The 23,412-nt window shown below is 42.1% G+C and overlaps 1 protein-coding gene and 1 non-coding gene across 3 annotated transcripts in view; both read left to right on the plus strand.

The window, feature by feature from the left end:
- HS6ST2 (heparan sulfate 6-O-sulfotransferase 2) overlaps positions 1-23,412 on the plus strand; it is a 291,817-nt gene that overhangs the window by 84,498 nt on the left and 183,907 nt on the right. The window lies entirely within an intron of this gene.
- Positions 9,803-9,875, plus strand: TRNAK-CUU. The gene has a single exon. It is a non-coding gene; the product is annotated as a tRNA-Lys (tRNA).

Below are 23,412 nucleotides of genomic sequence, written 5' to 3' on the forward strand. Positions count from 1 at the left end.
TTGGCCTGTCTGTCCATTTGCTTGTGACTGACCTTTGCAGGTGCTGGAATGTTGGTGTTTAAGGAGCGTGCTGTTTCCAGAGCTGGAAACCTTGGTGCTCCCACCACTTTTGGGTTTCCTACCAGAAGGCTGTTGGCTTTCATTATAGGTTTTGGTCAGGATGCTCTTGGGATCTGCATAGAATGTTCTTGAGAGCCCCTGTCGAGTGATTACAAGCTGTACCTTCTGGACCTCTTAGCGATGCTTTGGGAGTGGAGAGACTTCCCATTCACAATCCCAAGAGTCCATGGCACACATCTATTAAAATGGCCTCGTGACAGCCAGATGAATGTATGTTGAGTGCCACTGAGGCCAAGTGCCAGGAAACTGGAAGGCGCTGCCTTGTGGAAAGGGGCCAGGAATTCTAAAGGACACTATTCCTTTGAGCAGAAAGGATCTGGAAACCGATTTTCTTTATGTTTCCATTTGGATGGGTGTTGGGCATGTGCCGATGCCAAACATTGTCCTGTGACTGGCCTGCTGCCATCCCTGAGGCCCTGGAGGGCCGCATCTTCAGGTATGGAGGCGGTGCTGAGGGACGATGACTGCAAGCCCTGCGCATTGGTGCTTTGTTGTTGGGTTATTAGATAGACCATAATTCTTCCAAAGGGACGGTGGGAACGGGTGATCTTGGTGAACTCGTGTGAAGCAGGGTCCTGGGTATCTTCCGCATGAATGGCTTAGTGTACTGCCTTCTTAGCCTGCACTGGAAGGAACACAGTGTTGTCAGCATTCGGTTTGCATAGCTGCTGGAATCTTGGGGCTGGAAAAGCTCGCAAAAGTCATCTGCTTCACCCACCCACCCCCATCTGATGCCCCAGCTGCTTCTACAACCAAGTTGTCATCCTTGCCTACGCGTGATGCTCTCTGAGACAAGGGTCTCAGAAGCCATTCAGTATATTGAGTTGAAATTTTCTCATCAATTGTTCCCAGCCATCGGTGCTAGTGGGGCTTCTTGGAAGTGCACAAAAGATGTCTAATTGTTCTGCAGAATGCCAGCCTGTCAGAGCTTTGTGTGACACCCCACTCCCACTCTTTCTAGTCTGGTTCGAGTCCTTTCCATTGATGTGCCTTCTAATGAAGCAGAGAAGAAGCAAAGGCGCATGCAAAGGGTGCCTTCAGGGTAACAGGAGGAGGGGGTTCCTTTCCCTGCCAGGCAGAGTGTGACTGAATCAGAGTTCACCTGAATCAGAGAAAGGGGTGGGATGAGGGGTCATACAGCCACTCCTCCGATGACATCTGTTTGATTTTTTTTTTCTCTTCCTTTTGATCCTTCTGACAGAAATAAGCCTTAGTTCTTCCATATGCTTTTAACAATATTCAGATATGGTCTCCCTGATACTGATCATCTCTTTCTTCTTTATACTCTACTTTGGTTCAACAATGCAGCCCAAGACCCTGCTTGTTTATTGATGGCTTCATCATACTGAAGATTCCACTAAGCCGCACGTGGCCACATTCCTTCCAAATTCCTTCGCTGTGTGCGCTTGGGAAGGTAATTCTATTGACCCGAGACAGGACCTTAAATTTATTCCCATTTAATTTCATCTGGTTGGAAATTGCATCACTATAGCATGTTGAGATCTCTTCGTACTGGCTAGATTGACACACCGTCAGCCAGCAAATCTTTAGTGCCTCCAGCTTCTTGCGTGAGCCTCTCTTGCTTCTGATGGACCATAATTATCAAATTCAGAGGGTTTCCCTGTTACATAATACAGATTGGTTTCCTGGACTGACATGGGCTTCTGTGGTAGGTGGGCTGGTAACCATTGAATCGTTGGGAAGTGCTGTGCTTAGTCTCCTTCTCTTTTGTCTTTTAAAATTTATTTTATTATTATTATTATTATTATTATTATTTTACTTTTTTGGTACTCTCAGATTTCCCTAGCAGAGAACTGGTGTGATCTAGAATGGCAATTGTAACCAACCCTGTTCAGTCAGACTAGCAAGAGAGAATTTAGCCAAGCACTGCTGCTCTGCAAATGGAATCTCCAAATGCCACCTCAGTGGGAAGAAAAGTATTGACATCCACAGAGCCTAGGTGATGGGGGGACCAGGATGACTTGATGGTTGCTGGGCAAAATGCACCCCTTGCAAGCACTGTTCTTAGACAGAGATGGAGAATCACGGATAATGGTGGCCATTTCCTGCTGTCTCTGTTGTGATTTGTTTTACGGAAAACTTTCTTGCCTCTATCCCGATTTCTGCGTCAGGCCGAGCAATGCTTCAGCTGCTGGCTTTATGAGCAAATTGTCTCCACAGCTAATCAGGATCACCAGACTCTCGTTTCAGCTTTCAATTGTATTCTATCCCTCGAAAAAATGATACGAGATGACCTTGGTACACGAATCCTACTAAGGCAGTTCTGATGTCTTCTTTATTGGGTACCCCTAGAGCATGAGATCTTCCACTTGAGTGAAATGAACAGATAGTGGAAATGTTTTGCTTCCAAGGGCCAGATGTGCCATTTTGGTTTCTAAGTTGTAGAGCAGAGGTCAGCCATCCTGTTTCTTTTCCTTCTTTGACATATAAGCTAAGAATGGATTTTACGTTTTTATTTGGATGAAAAAAGTCGAAAGAAGAATAGTTTGCGTCACGAAACCATCGCATGAAATTCAGATTTCAGTGTCCGTATATAAAAGGAGTATTGGAACACAAGCCACATCTGTATATTTAGGTCTTGCTTGTGTTGCTTTCTTGAAATAAAAGCAGAGTACTGGAGGAGAGATTGTATGGCCCACAAAACTTAAAAATCTATCCTCTGGACCTTTACAGTAAAAGCTTGCCAAAGCCTGGTCTAGAGCATAGTTTTTGTAAAGGACTCTTCATTTTCTGTCTCTTGCTCTGTTGGGTGCTGGGAAAATAAACTCCTTAGGAATAACATCTTTAACAGGAGTCTCTTGATATCTGAATGGGGACTCAAGGAAAGAACTGTGGAGAGTTTTGAAACTGCTAAATAAGACATTCAATTCTATATATAAAATCACGGTCTTGGAGCTGGAAGGAATATTTCAAGAAGCTCAGTCAAGGTGCTGGGCTGGGCGTTTCTGGATTCTTTATATGCAGACTTAATAGCCTCTTAATAGGGGGTTGTACAGCAATTTTTGATATCCAAGGCATTTTAAAGGATTGCCTCCTTCTTCTGAGTAGATTTCAGGGTAGTTTGATTAGTCACATTCATTCAACAGAATTTTTGTACACTCCCTGTGTGCCAGTCAGTAAGTGTGGGGACCTTTCCTAGTGCTTTTTCTAGATGGGGAAGTTTAGGAGGCTTCTATCTCAGTTTCTTTACAATTAACCTGATGCTAAGTTATGTTATTCTTTTCTTGGCTTATGGCTAGTTCTCTGCCTCATATACATGGAGAAATTGGAAATTTGAAATATCAGCTCCCTGTTTTACATACACACATATATAATTTTTTAATTAAGCTAAGCTGACTTTTTAAAATTTTAATTTTTTTAAATTTTAAGTAGGCCCCATGCCCAGTGTGGGGCTTGAACGCATGACCTTGAGATTAAAAGTTGCATGCCCTTCCAAGTGAGTCAGCCAGGCACTCCTAAATTGACTTTTAATTGGGAGAATGTCCTTGAGATTTCTTTATGTAATTTTTGTTCTCAAGATTAGATTAGTCAGTGATTGAGACTCATCCTTTAAATCAGTCTCCATGTATCTATAACTGTATGTATGTTTATATGTATGTGTGTATCTATAAAGATAAAATACGCAATTATATACACATAAAATTATACAAATTATAATTATATATATATATTTCTGTATAATTTATTTTTCCCCCAGGAACTGAGTTTAAACCCTAGAGAGACTATTATAGTACTCAGAACATTCTATTTTTATCGTTCATTTATATGCAAAGACCGTAGTTTATTTTCTTTGATATTCTCAGCATTCAAAGGCAGTGCTCAGCACATAGTAGATGCCTATTAAATTTAAGCTTATTGACTTGACCTAAATTGACTTTAATTGAGAGAACGCCTTTGAGATTTCTTCACGTACATAATTTTTACCCTTAGAATTAATCAGTGACTGAGACTCATCCTATAAATATCTCTCTGTAGCTCCACCACTGTTGTCAAGGGCGTGTTTATGTTATATCTGCATTAGGCAGGTGGGTGTAGATTCCACTTTTAGAGTCTGTGTCGTGTAGAGAGGGGCCAGAAGAGTAAAGAGTGGTTGGGTGGAGAATCAGCGCTCCCCCTGTGACAGCCACCCTGGCTGAGGACCCCGTTTGGAAGTGGAGAGGAAGGCACTAGTGCTGTTATGAGAAATGAGAGAGGAAGAGAAAGGGAATGACTGGCTGAAGAAGGCAGACCCTTTGATCCCGTCCTTGGGTTCAAAATGTATGTACTCGGTTAGATGAGAAATGCCATTATTGTGCTTGGAGATCAAAACCCAGAGTACAGGCGGATCATGGAATGTCCAGGTTGGAAGAGGCCTTGGGCCCTGGTTTTCAGCCCTCTAGCCCAGGGGTTCTTAACCTGGTTAGCTCATGGTTCCCTGAAAAAGGTAGATATCTATACCTTTATCTGGAGAGAGAATTCAGACCTTTCATTATTTTCCAGGAGGAATCCAGGACACTCCCTCCCCACCCCAAATATGAAAAACCTCCTCTCTAGAAGATGTGAACTCTCCACAGGGACCCTGATAAACAACAGTTGAACACAAACTCATTTAAACATTTCAGGAATGACAAATTTACAGTTGCATGAGCCTGCTCTGCTGGGATGGTGACGAACTTCCTCCTCACACTGAGTGGCACTTTATCTCTGTGTAACTTTCTCAAATTCACTTTTATTGGTTTGGTTTCTGCCCTCTAAAGTAACTGAAAGTAAGTCCCCTTCTTCTTCCATGCTGCAGTCCTTTGAATAGAAGAAGTTTGTACACTTTCCTCAGGGTGTCTTTCCCAAGCAAAAGAAACTTTCTAAATGTTTGTCATATATCTCTGGCTTCCAGGCCCCTCCCCATGTTGATTGGTTTTGTCTACTTATCACTGTCCCTTGTAAGGTCATGGTAGCTAGACCTGAAGATAGCATTCCACGGGTATTCTCACCAGCACAAAGCAGAATACCACCATCACCCCATTGTTCTAGCTAATATATTTCTATTAATGACTAATTCATTCGTTTCTGTGACAACCCCTCTGGAGTGATGATTCTTGAGGAGCTGTTGATGTGCCAGCACGTTCTTCAACCTGTTTGTAGGTTTGGTTTATGGGTCTGTTTATACCAGCTGTCTTAACTTTTTTATGTTTTTATTTTATTTTTGAGAGAGAGAGACAGGGCACAAACTGGGGAGGGGCAGAGAGAGGGGGAGACACAGAATCTGAAGCAGGCTCCAGGTTCTGCAGCTGCGAGCCCGATGCGGGGCTTGAACTCATGAACTGAGAGATCATGACCTGAGCTGAAGTCGGACACTTAACTGACTGAGCCACCCAGGCGCCCCTATACCCACTGTCTTAGCTTAAAAAAGAAAAATGCATCATGTTGATGCCCAGATCAGAGCAGTTGTGCACATACATGTAGATGACTGAGCTTCCTTTCAGGAATTAGTAAGAAAAGCCCTCATTTTACCTTTATCAACCTTGTTGCTTTGCAAAACACTGAAGAAATGCTGACATTTTCAGAGCAAACACTAAAACCCATGTGAGTGGTACAGTGTTTAGTAAGAATGTTCAGCCATGAAAATACATAACTGACTTAATTATTGTATGATCAATTACTTGTTTTTGAAGGGACATTTAACATTTTTATTTGCAAGACGTGAGTAAGTAGTGGTAAACACCAGTTCAGGTAGCATTCAGGGATATAATCATTACAGAAACATTTATTTGTGGTAGAAAACCGTCGCTTGCCATTTATGAAATGAAGAAAGCAATGTGAGCCAAGTAGGAGGTGGAGATCTCTCCTGTCTGCAGATGTCAGAAATGGCGACTGCCATTAGGGTCTGCCTGGAATGGAAAGGAGCCAAGAAGCCCACTGTGTGCCATGTGTATACAAATAGCTGTTAAGTGTAAGGCAGAGGGTACTTATGCCAATGTGTGGTGGCTCTGCTCCTTAGTGAAATAGAATGGTTTCTTCATGTTACTGTTCTGTGAGTGTACTGCTGTTATATCATTAGTTGTAGATCCACGCACTTGTAATGGAGCTAGAGATCTCCCTCTGGTCCCAGTTCTATAATGAATTGCGGGTAAGGACAGGACAGGTTTAATCATCCCGGGTGTGACAGGACCCTCGGGAAGAGAGGCACCAGGACCCGAATCCTGCAGAGGCCGTGCCTGTTGGATGCGCTGATTACCAGTGCGGGTGGTCTCTGCCTGTTTGTACAGGGAGGCTTCGGTCTTCGTTCACAGAGGCATCCTAACCAGCCCATGGGGAGAGAGGGCAGAGAGCAGGCCAGCCTCGAAGCCATTTTCTGTCTGCCCTGCTCTCTTGAGGGTTGCTGGGAATCAAAAGGAAAACATTTCTTTTCTGATAGTTTAGCAAAACATTTAATTAGAGGTGGTAATGAAAAGTTGTCGCAGCTGCACAATGCTTTGGTATTAGGAGGTAGACTTAACATATTTAAAGGTATTTGCTTGCAAGCTGTTTGGTGATTAGGGACCAATCTGCAGAACATGGCAAGTAAACAAATGAAACCACGGTGTGAAAAATGAATGTGCTGAAGTTAGGCTGCATACAATTACTACGGAACCAAAACTGTGCCTATGTGGTCCCCACAGAGGGCTGGGCAACCTTGTCATGGGACATTGGCCAGGCCGGGCTGTTGCTTGTGGCTCTGCTTGGAACGGCTGACGACCCAGTCCGGCTGCTGGCGAGCAGTAGGTTGAGTTGATGTGTTCAGTCAAAACTGGTTGATGTGCGGACCAAATTTCTCAAGTGTTTTTGTTTTTGCCCCTTTGTATAGACAAAACCTCTGAATGCATCAGGTTGAGGTTTCCTGGCCTTTGAGCATTTGTGTTCGGTAGCACATCTTCATAGCTCGTATCCGACTCTGTGTCTTTCATCTGCAATCTTCTAAGACTCTAAGAGCTGCAAGCACTTCATCCCTCCCTTTCGTCTTCACCTGATGGGGATGTCCATGTGGCCATCGGTTTCACCGGCCTATTTTTGTGAAAACACTAGACAAAAGGTGTAACCTGTTATGGTAAGGCCTATAGATTATAAAAAGAATGGGCAGATTTTGTTTTTAAAACCTGTGCTTTGTGGGAAAAAAAAATCAGTACAGCTTTTTTTGTCTTAATAAAACCTGACACATGGTTCCTTGCCTTTTTCAGTTTCCAATGGGCTGTTTCAGTATCAAGTTAAACATGAGCCTGCTTCTGGGGCGCCTGGGTGACTCAGTCGGTGAAGCACCCAACTCTTGATTTTGGCTCAGGTCATGATCTCGCTGTTTGTTTGTGAGTTTGAGCCCCACATTGGGCTCTCCACTGACAGTGTGGAGCCTACTTGGGATTCTCTCTCTCCCTCTCTGTCTGTCTCTCTATCTGTCTCTCTCCGCTTCTCTCTCCACTTCTTTCTCTTTTCAAAATAAATAAAAATCTTTAAAAAATAAACAAACTGTGAGCCTGTTTCTGAGAATCATCTGTGTAGGGGCTCCCCATTTTATGTGGTAGATCGATCACCAAGTAGATGTTGAAGCCAGTGCCCCTTCAGTTTGCTCTTTTTAAAAACAACAACAACAACAAAACTTTTCCCCTTCATCCATTCTTCCCTACCCCCTCCCCTCTGGCAACCATCAGTTTCTTCGTTTTTTTTTTTATTAAAAATTTTTAATGTTTATTTAGTTTTGAGAGAGAAACAGAATACGAGCAGGGGAGGGGCAGAGAAAGACACACACACACACACACACACACACACACACACAGAAAATCTGAAGCAGACTCCTGTCTGGTGCAGGGCTCGAACTCATGAACCATGAGATCATGACCTGAGCTGAAGTCAGACGCTTAACCGACTGAGCCACCTAGGCTCCACCATCAGTGTCTTCTTTGTATTTATTTTGACTTATGTTTCTACTGTTTTATTTTTTTTTATTATTTATTGTTTATTTTTTAAGTGAAATCATATATTTGTCTTTCTCTGTCTGACTTAACATAAAGTCCTCTAGTTCCAGCCACATTGCCAGAAATGGCAAAGTCTCATTTGTTTTGGTGGCCGAGTAATATTTCATTACACACACATATAATATTCCATTATATATACATCTCACATCCCCTTTATCCATTCATCTATTGATAGGAAGTTAGTTTGCTTCCATATCTTGGCGATTGTAAATAATGCTGCCATAAACATAGAGGTGTATATTTTTTGAATTAGTACTTTTGTTTTCTTTGAGTAAATGTCCACTAGTGGAATTAGCCTCAGTTTGCTCTTAATATTATTGAGACGTTTATTGGCAACAAGAAGTCTCCTTTTCCAGTCCTGATAACGAGCTTCATTGCTAGCAATGCCTCCATGCCCTTGAACTCCATAATCAGTATCATGTCCATGGTTATTTCCTATGAGAAGGTCAGGAGTCCCTCTGGTGCCCAATGCGACATCTGTTAAGAATACCCACCAGATACAAGGGTCATTCACAGAGGGGATGCTGGAGAAGTATTTGTGGAAAATCCCAAGGATGGGACCACCAGGCAGTATTGATGCTGATTATAGATACTTTCTTGATTCGGGGAAATAAAAGAAACAAACTCCAGATAAGAAGAGTGGTCTCATTGGAGACCTTTGGAGAAATGAGCAATAAATCTAACAGGCTTCTTTGGAACTCTCTGAAAGGCAGTAAATCACTAGTTTCTACCATGGCTCTACATCAGAGTACTAGCTCATTATTTCTTGTAAAAATAACTTAGGGACTGAATTTCTTTCAAAGTATGAAATCTGGTGAATGTGTGAGATCATGCGATTTGATTTCCCCTGTTAGGGTTTTCACATCATTTATAACTAGGACCTAAGAGCAACTTTGTTCTACTTAAAAAAAAAAAAAAAATGAAGCTCTGAAAGCCAATCCCTTTCTACTGACCTGCTGCAGTTTTATAATTGCTTTGGGAATTTTATGAACCATCCCTGTGAAGTTCATAAAAAACAAACATGGTTTACATTATATATGAGAGAAATAATACATTGTTCAACATAACCATTTTGTTATTAAGAACAGGGGGCATACAGCTAGATTTAAAGCTAAGTCCTGATATTTATGCTTTCTGCTGCTTGCATGTATCTGTTAGAATTGGCTTCAGTTCCCAGTCATGGACAGATAAGCGCACAATGGGTATAGACAGAGCCAAGTAAGAAGATGGGCGGGATGGGGGCGGGGAAGAGGGGAGGGCGGAGGGGTGTCAAGGCAAGAGAAGGAGAAAAGGAGAGTGACGTTGGTATTTCAGGAGCACTCCAAATGTGTCAGTTGCTGCACTAGGCATTTTCACATGCACAATTGCATTTAATCCTCACAGTGGCCTTACAATATACACGCATTACAAATTCCAGTAATATTAATGCGAAATGTGGTGGGCACTTTTTTTGAGAGAAAGAGAGGGAGAGAGACAAAGAAAAGGAGGAGATAAAAGAGGAAGGGAGGGAAGGAGCCACAAAGTCTATGTCATTTCAAAACATCTGGACTTTTGGGAACCTGCATTATCTATCTCATTATTCTGACTCCCCCTCCCTGCCCAACACCCGACTAAATCCAGCCATTAAACCAATTGAATCTTTGTGGCTATGATGTGGGTAAGAACTAAGAGAGCCTTGGGGAGCCTGGCTGGCTCAGTTGGAAGAGCATGTGACTCTTGATCTCAGGGTTATGAGTTCGAACCCCATGTTGGGTGTAGAAACTACTTTTAAAAAGAAAACAAAGAACTAAGAGAGACTTGTTTCACACTCAGGAGCAAGCAAAGGGATCAGGCCCAGTTCACAGCTCTTCAGCTGCTCTCATTAGCCCTACAAGGCTCTCCTCCTCCTCCTCCTCCTCTTCTTCTTCTTCTTCTTCTTCTTCTTCTCCTTCTCCTTTTCCTCCTCCTCCTCCTCCTTCTATAGTTTATTTATTTATTTTGAAAGAGAGAAAAAGAGAATCTCAAGCAGGCAGTATGCCGTGTTGTCAGCACAGAGCCCAACATGGGGCTTGAACTCATGAACTGTGAGATCATGACCTGAACTGAAATCAAGAGTCAGACACTTAACCGACTAAGCCACCTAGGTGCGCCCAGAGGCGCTCTTCTAAGAGGATATCACACTCGGGCACCTGCCCTGATTTCAGCTCGCTTCATGGTCTCACGGTTCATGAGTTTGAGCCCCGTATTGGGCTCTGCGCTGACAGCATGGAGTCTGGGCCTGCTTAGGATTTTCTTTCTCTCCCTCTCTCTCTGCCCCTCCTCTGTTCTCTCTCTCTCTCTCTCAAAATAAATAAATAAATAAATAAACTTAAAAAAAGAAACCACAGCGTTAAACAAAGAGGATATCACACTTCTGTGGGGATCTGTTTTGTATCTTCCTATTCCAGTTCCAGAACATAGTTTTTGTGAACAATTCTTGCTTACTGTAGGCAACAGATTTAATGGTGGTGGGAGGTGGGATGCTTTTTTACCCTTAACTTATCACCCACAACTGCATTTTTCAGCTAATGGGTTAGAAATCCCGAATCACTTTTTCTACACTTAAGTTTGATTCAGAAAAAAAACAACCCTTTTGCATTCTTTTGCAAGTAATATATGGGATTTTGGAATTTCTGTAAGTCTTTACTTAGTGGGGAAAAAATAAACTCCAAGTTAAAATGATAAGATATTCATTGCAGTGTTGCCAGGTGGAGTCTAATTGCAGTTCACATATTATAATTTATAATTCCAAGTCCTAGGAGCCAAAGCCCCCTTAGACTATCCCTTTAATACAGGCCTATCACTCGAGGGATCTCCTAGCTCCCTTGTCTGTAAACACCATCTGGCAAAACTGAGATATGTCGCTAATGACCTACATGCTTTTGGATACACAGAAACCAGGGGATAGTTCTTAGGCTCTCACTGGATGAATGACATTTTTGAGAATAGAACCGATGATTCTTCCTAGCAGGAAAAGGGTGGGGAAGGCAAGGGAGACCTGTACAGAGAGAGAGAGGAAGACTGTGTCATGAAGCTTTGCTGTAGGCTTTCTCGAATCTAGTGAGGTGGGGGGAGGGCACGAGTGTTCACAGAAGGGTAAGATGGGTAAAGAACTTGTGATAATGAAAATGATGACTTTGTGCAAGTGTGGAAGAATACAGCTGCAAAAATATAATTACTGCAAAATATGCTGCATTAAACCAAATAACCACTTGATGAGTACGAGTGTGCCGGTACCGTAAAGAACCCAGTGTTTCCAGTGGGGAGAAAAAACATGGAAGTTATGTCTGTTTGCATACTCACGTTAATTGTTGGCCGTAAAGCCATTCATTAAACAATACGTTCTTACCAGATTAGGACTGGACCAAGAACCACGCAGAGTATGGCAAATAGTTTTTGAGATGAGAGGCTGATTCTGGGAAATGGGGTCAAGCCAAGAACTCTTTGGACTTCCCACTGGGCACCTGCAGTCACAGTTCTAGAATAGTGTAGACCAGTGTGAATGACAGCTGAGTTTGGGCGTTTTATTTTCCCAAATGCTACTCTGTAAAGGATGGTTTGCCTAGATATACAAGAGAAGTGTGAATGAAGGGATCAACAAAGAGTGTTCCAGATGAAACTGCTGTAAAGGGGACCCATTTGAGTTAGGGAGTCCAAGGACAGTGAAGCCAGATGTTCTGCATTCTGCTAACTTTCCTTCATTCTGTGGCCAGGCGTCAATATTCAGTTAGAAACACCTGTCCGAAAAGTCATGGAGCCATTTTGGATTTGCCTTCCCAATTCTGGACATAATGGAGCAGAATCAGGAAGGTGTGTGAACGGCATCTATTTACACACGTGCAGGGCTCTGCTGTTTTCTTGGACAATCCTTTTTCTCGCATTTCCGGGAGGAGCTACTGGAATCACAAATCACAATTTGCAGCTCGCCCTGGGTAATGAGTCATTGGATGGAATTTCATTTGGTAGATTTAAAGAGAGTTAGTGTTGATCTATGAAGCCAGATGATTTAAGAAATTGAAGCAGTAACAAGTAAATTGCTTTTCTCTTGTACTGCAAAATGCTTTCTAGGCGTTTTTGGCTTTTCTTTTTAAAATGGATTTATAATACCATTTCTCTCCACCTCAAGGCTCAAGTAAACCTCTTTGCTCTGATGAATCCTAAATGGCTCCTCATTTCCCACAAACAGATTGTCCAATAGAGTTTTTTAATATCATGCTTTAGACTGAGGGAGCTAGAATTTTTAATTCTATAGGAAACACCAATGAATATACATTTCCTTTATTTCTTCTGACTTATCTCATGAAAAAAATGATGCACAACCAAGTTGAGATTTGTCAGTCTTATCATCAAGAGTTGCCAGTAACCAGCCATGCTCACTTACCCTTACTTGTTTGTTCATCTCGCAAGGAACAGGGTAAGGCGTAGGCTGTCCCATGCAGTGTCCTAGCTGCTAGAGGGGGTGCAGGGAAGGGTAAGCTCAGACGCTGTCTTCAGGCAGCTCACCAGCCACTGAGCACCACCGATTCGCAAGGGGCCACTTAGTATAAACTATGTTGAATCTGTGTTGAGGTGAGGGAGGCCGGAAAGGAGGATTTCTCTGCCTGGGAGGTGGAGAGACCAGAGAAGCTGCCTTTTCTTCCAAACTCGTCTTCGTGAATTCTCTTTCCATCTTCTCCCTTGTGACACATGCCCCCTCCTCCCACAACCTCCACGTACTGTGTTGCCAGAACCCTGGAAAGGCAGTCATTGTCAGGGACAAATTGGAATCTATAAAGAAGAACGATCTCAGCATCCACTGTTTTGACATCACAGAAACTCCACAGAAGCGCACCCAACCTAGTCTTGAGCTCACTGAGGACAGGGGCCGTGTGGCTCAACCTTTGTTACCGCCGGAGCCCGGCACAGCGGTGTCGCAGACAGTTGATGTTCAATGAATGTTTCAAGCTGCTGGAAGAAATAAAGTACCATGGGGGTCTGGAGAAAGGGACCTACAACAGGGGACTCTGGAGCTGTGCTGAAGCATGTGTAGGGATTGATGAGATCTAGAATTTGCTACCAGATGGCGGGAGGCATTAGCAGTCTGGTTCTCTCAACCACAGGGGCCGCTTGGCGAGCCCCGAGCTTGGTGGCAATCAGGAGACACATAGATATGCAAGAATTAAATTCACCCAGTTACGATTAGATGAGGACTTCCAGCAAGACATGGAGCTGATGAGTCGTCATCGAAGGCTGTTCAAGGGGGCAGTTGTCAGTACGGGGCTGTGGTCAGAGACGGGGGGGGGGGCGCTCTCTGCAGGGTGTGTTTCATGTATTCTGTGCTCCGCCCTCCTGCTCATTCGTGTAGCTTTACATGTCCTATGTATTTTCCACTGCGGTGGCCTTTGTAAGACATAAGGTGAACAAACTGCTTATTAAGGTAAGACAATGGAGGCCCCATTTGAAAAAGGTTAAGATGTACTTGCAAGTGTCAGCGCATCCCGGTAATCATTAGCAGTGTACGGAATGCACAACCTGGTATTTTCCAAAGGCCACACTAACCTTTTCAAGCATGGAGCAGGCTAAAAGGAATGGATTTCTTCACCATTTGATGAGCAAAGAAATCTTTTAAATGCTTATTTTTATTTGCTCGCTGAAAATCATCTCTGTGGAGCTCAACGCGGGGAAATGAATTCTGAACATTTTAGCAACTCACTTAAAATACCATTAAAAAGCGCTTGGGCTATTAAAAGCAGAAAACAAAGGCTGAGGATCCCTTGGGAGCTAATAACACCTAGAGGGAGAGCAAGAGCCACCTATGCCCTCATGTTTGCCAAAAATGTCTTCGAATTTAAGCTCTCCATTGTTAAGAAGGGAAGCTTACATTTTGGCAAACCATTTTTTTTCTTTTAAGTACACCCACTTTTCCATGTAATTGGCTCAACACTGCTATTTGCATAATTGTCATATTTTTCTGCTTCCCGAGAGGTCTGTTAAGTGTAAAGGTGAACTACAAAGCTTTGACAAAGTGCACATTTACGTGATGTGCAAATCTCAAATTGTGAAGAAAATTATATCATTTCCATTGCGTTTATCTTACATTTGGAAACTAAGTATTCAAAACTTAGTGCCCCCTGAGGCAGGTTTAACCTGCTCTCCGTCAACATGGCCAAAGAACAATTTCCTGAGACTTGGGTCTTCAAATAATGTTGTTACCAGGAGACCCGACCTTATCAATGACTTAAAGCAGAGGCATTTTTCTTTAAACTTGGGTTTAGCAGTGAGATTTTTTTAGTTGGAATCAGGAATTTCATTGCAGGCAGCTATGAGGTCTCAGACAAATCTGCTAAGCTCTCAAAAGTCTTGGTTTGTCAAACTGTAAAAGAAAATAGCTTGAAGTCACAGAGGTGTTCTGAGTGCTCACGTATAAGGAAGTATGGTACCAGGTCTTGGGACACAGTAGGCGTTCTAATAAATGTGTGGTAGTGCTTTTTTCCTTCTCTTTGGCAGCAACTAGGGAGCATTTAAATGAATCAGAGGGCTCCAGCTTTGGGATGGGGTAGGCCTGGATTTGAATTCTGCCTCTGCCACTTTTTGGAGGGTGGGGTGGGGAGAAGGAACACAGGCTTTGTGACCTTGAACACATTACTGAGCACGTGAGCCTTGAGTTCTTGAACTGCCCAGTGGGGATAGATAATAGAAATATGCACCTTCAAGTTTTCGTTGTGAAGATTAAATGAGATAGTACATAGAAAAGCATGTAACTGCTCGGTGAGTGTTTTCTGTAGTTGGTATTTATTTGGTCCTTCACAGCGGTCATTATCAGTTGTGGATTACTGCAGAGGATGCGACCTGAAAACTCAGGCTCGCTCCAGATTGGCTGGGTTTTGCTCCATCAGTTTTCATATTCAGAGAGGGCGGAATGTACAGCTTCCCTTCCTGCGAATGCCCTTGGAAGCCTCTTGCCCACTTCCTTCCTGAGTGGGGACTAGATTCCTGCAGGTTTCCCGATTGCCCTGTGCTTCTGGCTGCAGCCCGGGGGCATCAGATTGCAGAGCGGAATGGAGGAATGGTATTCTGAGTGTGATAGCGATCAGATCACGACGATAACACGACACCAGGCATCCGGCATCTGACAGCTTGTCACATGGGGCGCTTTCGAGTCCTAGTTTTTCCCTGACAAGGTTAGCCACTCGTGCCAAGGGTTCCATGGACAGAAATCTAGCTGAGCAGTAAGCCCTACAGAGAAGGAGAAATAGAGGCTGGCAGGAAGGCTGCTGTTGCCTTACCGGGACTTGAATTCATATGAATGAATCTCTCACCAATTGTTTTTGTGCAAGGACCAGTGCAGCTTAAACTGATCAGAACAAAGAGAAGTGGAAAGTATCTAAATTTCCAATAACAAGTAGTTGAATATATTATCATAAATCTACTTGAGGGACTATTATGTAATCATTATTTTTTAAAGAAAACTTGGTAATTAACATTGCAAAATGCACACGTTATAATGTGAACTGAAGGAAAACCATACAAATATATAGTTTAATTAGAAACTTAAATCAACACAATAATAGGCACATCTGAAGAGACAGAAAGTAGGTTAGTGGTTGCTCAGGACGGGAACGGTGATGGCTAAAGGGTGCAGGGTTTCTTTTGGACATGATGTAAATGTTTTAATATTGACTGTGGTGAGGGTTACACATATTGTGAATATACTAAAGAGCATGAATGATACATTCTGTTTTTAAATCAATTAATTATTTTAGATGTTTAATATTGTCTATTCCAAATAGCATATTAACTGTAGTTCAAATGTTTAACATAACAAACATACGAAACCTCTATTTTGTGTAGGCTTTATACAATAACTCCTTATTTATTTTTATTGAAGTATAGTTGACACATTAGTTTCAGGTGTACAACATAGTGAATTTTTCAAGTTTATTTATTTTGAGAGAGAGAGAGAGAGAGAGAGAGACCATGTGCACAGGCAGGGGAGGGGCGGAGAGAAGGAGAGACAGAATCCCAAGGAGGCTCTGGGACATCAGCGCAGAGCCTGATGCCAGGCTCGAACTCATGAACCCTGAGACCATGGCCTGAGCTGAGATCAAGAGTTGGACGCTTAGCTGACTGAGCCATCCAGGCGCCCCTACAACAAGGCACCCCTTGATTTGACAAGTCTGTACATTCTGTTATGCTCACAAGGATAGCCACCATCCGTCACCGTGCATCGTTATTACAATGCCATTGATTATATCCCCTGTGCTGTACCTTTTATCTCTGTGACTTCTGAATGGTTCATTTTAAACTGGTGAGTTGTATGTTAATGTGAATTATATCTCACTAAAGCTGTTATACAACAAAGGTTTGTATAAGCAAAACTTATACATCGAAAAATAGAATGGAAAGATATTTCCCAGGAGGCTATCAGTGGATATAATTTGGTGGCGAATTGTGGCTGTTTTCTTTTTCTACTTTTTTCTGTACTTTCTTATATTTTCCATAGTGATCACATGTTTACTTCACCATTTTATAATGGAAAAACTAAAGGGCAAATAAGTAAAAGTGAATTAATATCAACTTTTTCAGTTCACAGAATTGAAAATATAAAGATAAAATATAGGCGATAAAAATTATTTTTACACAAAATGAAAGTTTAGTGTAAACTGTTTGGCCTGATGTACTTTGCATTAAATGTCAATACTCAGACTTTTCATTATATTTTAGATTTTAAAAAATTTTTAATGCTTATTTATTGTTTTAGAGAGAGAAGGGCAGAGCACACGTGGGGCAGGGGCAGAGAGAGAGGGAGACACAGAATCCGAAGCAGGCTTCGTGAAGCTCGAACTCACGAACTGCGAGATCATGACCTGAGCCAAAGTTGGACCCTTCACTGACTGAGCCACCCAGGAGGCCTAATATTTTAGCTTTTAACAAAATTGTCAAACATAATGGTGGATATAAACATAAGACATTAATGCTGGAAATGGTGGAAATCAGTGACAAATATAACCTTAATTTTTTTTGCAAAATTGATGCCTATCATGGTTTAGATTTAGAGCTTTTGGAAGTTTTAGAATATAAAATAAAAATTATCTTTGTAATTATAGGTGAAGAAAACAGTTCTTTTCCTTTACCCTCTTAGGTTCTGTTACTGAGACTTGCAAATTAAACTGATAGAAGACAGGCTAACAGGAGCAGTGGCATCCAGATTTTATCTGACATTAATATTTTATTTTTTTATGTGCCTGAAGGCTTTCATAGAAAAGAAAGAAAGACCCAAGGGGGTGGTTAAACCCAGGGGCTTATATGCCATTTTAACACCAGGTGATATATTCGTGGAGAAGTGACAAGACAAAAGAAAAGGGGTTTGGACATGTCGAAGTGGTAAGTTGTGGGAAGGTAAATATATGGGGGACCACTAAGGAAAACAAGGTTATTTTGGTAAGGTCTGTTGTGCAGACCCATCTCAGTGCTGACTTTCTATCTCCAGTGGCAACACTTGTCTCCTCTTCCTGGTACAGGAGTGTGGAGACAGAAAACCTTCACAAGGGGAAATTTATACCCTGCTTTTAGGCAGAAAGGGGGAGGGCAGAGAGTTCCTTCTGTGTCTACTGTTTCTCAGTTGTCTTCAGCTCAATATAATCCTTATATCAAAGTACAGATTTTGGGGTGGCATAGTCTGATCCCCTTCATGATCAGAATGCCTCCCAAATGTACATGTCATGAGCTTAAATCCATTTTATAAATTTCAGCAAGAATTCTATTAGCCTTTATTTAACCGTTCAGAGAAGTGATCTTCAGCTGACTAGTCCTCAAGATGTGGTGGGCAGATGAACTTTTTCTGAACAATTTGGTAAGATCTAGTCTTTCCACTGAAGTATGATTCTGCAGGGCAGTGATTCCCTGGCTAGTCCTGCCCCCTCCTCGTGGCAGCACAAGATCATCCATCGTCTACTATAATTTTGCCTTCTTTGGCCTGCCCATACAGAGCATTTTTGGGTTTTCTGCAGTTCCTTCCGTTAAATAACTTGAGTCCTAAAATGTGTGGAGAGAAGAGAATGTGCGAAGTGATCATATTTATACACCACCAGACCCTTTTAAACATTACTGCCTTGCTTTTTATACTCAAAGGCAAGGAACAGCTGCCTCGCTCTACTTTGGTGTCCAACTCAGCTGTTCCATATTCATCCTGTTGCTTTAAGCATCTGTTGACAGGTGGGAAAGCTCATGTGAAGAGAAGCATTGTTGCCTTGGGGTGGCTTCTGCCTAAGACAGGCCTGACCCCTTTGTTCGCCCCCGGAACAGAACGTGTGCGTTCCTCCCAGCCCTCAAGTACAGCTGTTGGCTACATTTTAGTAGATGGGAACCATTTCTGAAGCCCCTCCATTCTGAGAACTGGGGAGCAGTGTCCAGAATGTACTTAGACAGGGGCTGTATGCTCTGGAATGTCTTAGTGGCTGGGCCTTACCAAAGAGGAGCCAGCAGGTTGTCTTTTCCTTTTCTTTCTTTTCTTTTCTTTTCTTTCTTTCTTTTTTTTTTTTTTTACAAATAGTTTATTGTCAAGGTGGTTTCCACATAACACCCAGTGCTCATCCCCACAAGTGCCCTCCTCCATGCCCATCCCTCCTCCCCCGCACATCCATCAGTCCTCAGTTTTTGTCAGCATTCAAGAGTTTCTCGTGGTTTGCCTCTCTCCCTTTCCCCCACCATTTCCCCCCTTCTTCTCCCCCTTGTTCCTCCGTGAGTTCCTCCTAATCCTCCTATACGTGCAAACATATGATATTTGTCCTTCTCTGCCTGACTTATTTCGCTCAGCACAATACCCTCAAGGTCCATCCATGTTGCTACACATGGCCAGATTTCATTCTTTCTTATTGCCATGTAGTATTCCATCGTATAGATAAACCACATCTTCTTGATCCAAAAGCAAGGGAATCAAGAGCAAAAATAAACTATTGGGACCTCATCAAGATTAAAAGCTTGTGCACAGCAAAGGAAACAGTCCACAAAACTAATAGGCAACCAGCGGAATGGTTGCAAATGACATAGCAGATAAAGGGTTAATAGCAGGTTGTCTTTTCAAGTATAACCTTTCCCTTGAATCCCCTATTAGGCTACCATTTTGTACCAGAGAATCTGGAAACTGCAAAGCTCTTTTGTTGGAACCCTTCAGTTCACAGATGGGGAGACTGACGTCCGGGTTAGCTCAGGGTCTTGCTTGTAACAAAGTCAGTTTGTAGCATTTTGTCTGCCTCTATATCATAACATCATGGTATTTCAGAATTGGTTCTTTGCCTCTTCTTCTCGGATTCTGGAAAATCTCTTTCTCCTCATGTTTATGATTTGGCCCTTAATCCAGTGTACTGAAATTATACATTGGTCACGGGGTTTATAGTTAGGTTTGAGATACCTGAAAGGAAGAAAAGGTCTGGGAAAATGAAGATCCTGAGACAACTTCTTGATACTTGTTCTTCTTAAAAATCTTCAAAATTAAACAATATAACCTTCAGTGTCCTCCTTTTCTGCCCACTACCTTCTACTGATTATATGCATATATGTATGTGTGTTCTGCACACATAACCGTCAGCATGCAGTCTTAGAAAAATGCAGGTGGATTAATGGAGTTTATATATTCACTGGAGGTAAAATACACTGGGAATTTCTGATTGGGTGTAAACCCTTGGGCCTGGGGACCTCACTGATGGCTTTTGTTTTGGTTTTTTAAATTTTAACTGCAGTTAGTTAACATACAGTGTTATGTTAGTTTCAGGTGTATAATATAGTGATTCAGCACTTCCATACATCATCTTGTGCTCATCACGACAAGTGCCTTTCTTAATGCCCATCACCTATTTTACCCATCACCCCTCCCTCCCCTCTGGTAACCATCAGTTCATTCTCTATAGTTGAGAGTCTGTTTCTTGATTTTTCCCTCTCTTTGCTTGTTTCTTTTGTTTCTTAATTACACATGAGTCAAATCATACGGCATTTGTCTTCTGTGGACTGACTGACTTTGCTTAGCATAATACTCTCTAGCTCCATCCATGTCTTTGCAATGGCAAGCCCTCATTCTTCTTCATGGCTGAATAATATTCCCCTGTGTGTGTGTGTGTGTGTGTGTGTGTGTACACAATGGAATATATATATATATATATTCTGGTGTGTGTGTGTGTATATACATATACATATATATATCATATATACCATTCATCAGTCAATTGCTTCCATAATTTGGCTATTATACTGCTGTAGACATCAGGGTGCACGTATCCCCTTGAATTAGTGTTTTTGTATTCTTTGGGTAAATACCTGGTAGTGCAATTGCTGGATTGTAGGGTAGTTCTATTTTTTACTTTTTGAGGAACTTCTGTACTGTTTTCCACAGTGGCTACACCAGTTTGTATTGCTACCAACAGTGCAAGAGAGTTCCTTTTTCGCCACATCCTTGCCAAAGCTTGTCATTTCTTGTCTTTTGTGATTTAAGCCATTCTGACAGGTGTGACGTAATATCTCATTGTAGTTTTGATTTGCATTTCCCTGACAGTAAGTGATGATGAACATCTCATGTTTCTGCTGTCCGTCTGGATGTCTTCTTTGGAGAAATGTGTGTTCATGTCTTCTGCCCATTTTGTTTTTGGTTTATTTGTTTTGGAGGTGTTGAGTTGTATGAGTTCTTTCTTTTTTTTTCTTTTAGACAGAGGGCAAGGAGAGGGGAAGAGGGAGAGAGAAAGAGAATCCCAAGCAGGTTCCACATTCAGCATGGTGCCCGACACAGGGCTTGATCCCATGATCCTGGGATCACGACCTGAGCCGAAAGCAAGAGTTAGACGCTGAACCGACTGAGCCACACAGGCACCCCCAGTTGTATAAGTTCTTTATATATTTTGGATACTAACCCTTTATTGGATATGTCATTTGCAAATATCATCTCCCATTCTGTAGGTTGCCTTTTAGTTTCATTGATTGTTTCCTCTGCTGTGCAGAAGCTTTTTATTTTGATGTACTCCCAATAGTTTATTTTTGCTTTTGTTTCCCTTGTCTCAGGAGATCTATCTACAAAAATGTTGCTGTGGCCGATGTCAAAGAGGTTACTGCCTGTGTTCTCTTCTAGGGCATTTATGGTTTCAGGACTCACACTCAGGTCTTTAATCCACGTTCACCTTTTGTGTGCAATGTAAGAAGCTTGTCTGGTTTCATTGTTTTGCATGTGCCTGCCCCAGTTTTCCCATCACCATTTGTTGAAGAGACTAATGACTTTTCAAGAGCAAAGTTCTTTACAGAGTCCAAGTCTTCAATCTTGTAACCGGACCATCAACCCCAGTGACAGCCCACTTTGAAGGAGGCCTCATAAAGACAGGGTTCAGGCTCTTTCTAATGGCTTTAGCTAATGGAAAGCCTAGAGGGAAAAGTGAAATCGTCCTCAAACTTCATGCAGGTAGAATGGAGAAAACCTTGAGAAGTTCTCAGAAGTGACAGGGATTTCGGTACCTTGGTTTGAAATGCAAGAAGTAGCAGGGGATGATGAAAACCACTGGAAAGTGCTTGATTTTATTACAGGAAGTGAAAAAAAATGTGAGTTTCAACTCGCTTGCCTCTGGATCACTCACTTAGCTGAATAAATCAAGACCAGATCAAAATTTCTTAGGAAATGCAGGGATCTGAAGGACAAAGCTGGTCATGTGAAGCTTTACCTTTGTGCTCATTACCCCTTTATAGTCACTGGGTCCCTGGTCTTATATCCATCCTTGTGAGGCTTATGTGATCTGGGAGATTCAGAGGCTTCTTTATGTTTGCATTTTTATCATTGCCTCTGTGTCTAATTTTGATGTATTTATGTATGTAAAAGTGCTGTGGAAAATATTTAAAGCATGGTACTAACGTAAGAGAATCCAGGTAGGGTGTGGTATTACCTTGAGAAGTATCATTTTGTTATGCTAATGTTCATCTCTCTGGCTTGATAACTTGCAGTTGTTAACAGCAGAACCATCCTGAGAGCCCTAGGTTCCCTATCCCTTGATTTTTTGAGAAAATAATATAATCACATTTCATGGAAAACACAGACAGTAAATATGTTGTGCAGAGACACAAAGTGATTCTAAGACAACCTGAGGACGGAGACTCATAAATCACCTGCCTTTCCATTATCACGAAATAAACATTGCTATAGTTGGGGGTGTTTTTCCTCTTTTTTGTTCTCCATGTTTCTTTGGTCAGGGCAAGTTATGATGTACAAACAAGGTTTATATCCTGCTGTTTAATTTTTTTTATTTAAAAATATTTTAGTGTTTTATTTATTTCTGAGAGAGAGAGAGAGACAGACAGACAGACAGATAGCGTGAACAGGGGAGGGTCAGAGAGAAAGGGACATACAGAATCTGAAACAGGCTCCAGGCTCTGAACTAGCTGTCAGCACAGAGCCCGACGTGGGGCTCAAACCCACGAACTGTGAGCTCATGACCTGAGCCGAAGTTGGACACTTAACCAACTGAGCCACCCAGGTGCCCCTATTTTTATTTTTTTTAAAGTTTATTTACTTATTTTGAAGAAGAGAGCGTGCATGAAAGGGGGAAGAAAGGCAGAGAGAGAGAGAAAGAGAGAGAGGGAGAGAGAAGATCCCAAGTAGGCTCCACACTGTCAGCACGGAGCCCAGATGGGGGTTTGAATTCACAAAAAGTGATCTCATGACCTGAGCTGAAATCAAGAGTCAGACACTTAACCGACTGAGCCACGTAGGCACCCCTCTATCCTGCTTTTTAAACCTGATATTCACATAACAGCCTATTTACTCACAAGCAAGGACATTTTCTATTCAGTTATCTGTTTGACCATCATCCTGCACATAGTTTTTCTCAGGTTTCAGATTATTTCCTTAGGAGAGACACCCGGAAGTGGGATTACTTCATCAGAGGTTCTGAATCTATTTTAAGGCTCCTGCTACACAGTGACAAATTGCTTTCTGAAAGGCTTGTGCCAGTGGACATGGCTGGCAGCAGCACAGCCTGAGCCTTCCTGTGGGCCTGTATGTGGGTACATTTAAGAGTTTTAAAAATCCCTTTTAAATGGATATAACCTACATACAGTAAAGTGCACACATCTTTAGCTCATTAGCTTGATGGATTTCTACATATGTACATTTGCATAATTACTACCCAGATCAAGGTATAGACTTAGACATATATGATCTTTCCATCAACCCCACAAGGGTCCCTCCTGCCCCAGTTAGTAACTGCACCCCCTCTTTGAGGCAAATGTTATTTCTAAAGTCCCTCATTTCTTAGTGATTTCTGAAAATTGC

This window comes from Hyaena hyaena, unplaced genomic scaffold (genome assembly GCF_003009895.1).
Source record: "Hyaena hyaena isolate Hyena2069 unplaced genomic scaffold, ASM300989v1 scaffold_162, whole genome shotgun sequence".
NCBI lineage: Eukaryota > Metazoa > Chordata > Mammalia > Carnivora > Hyaenidae > Hyaena > Hyaena hyaena.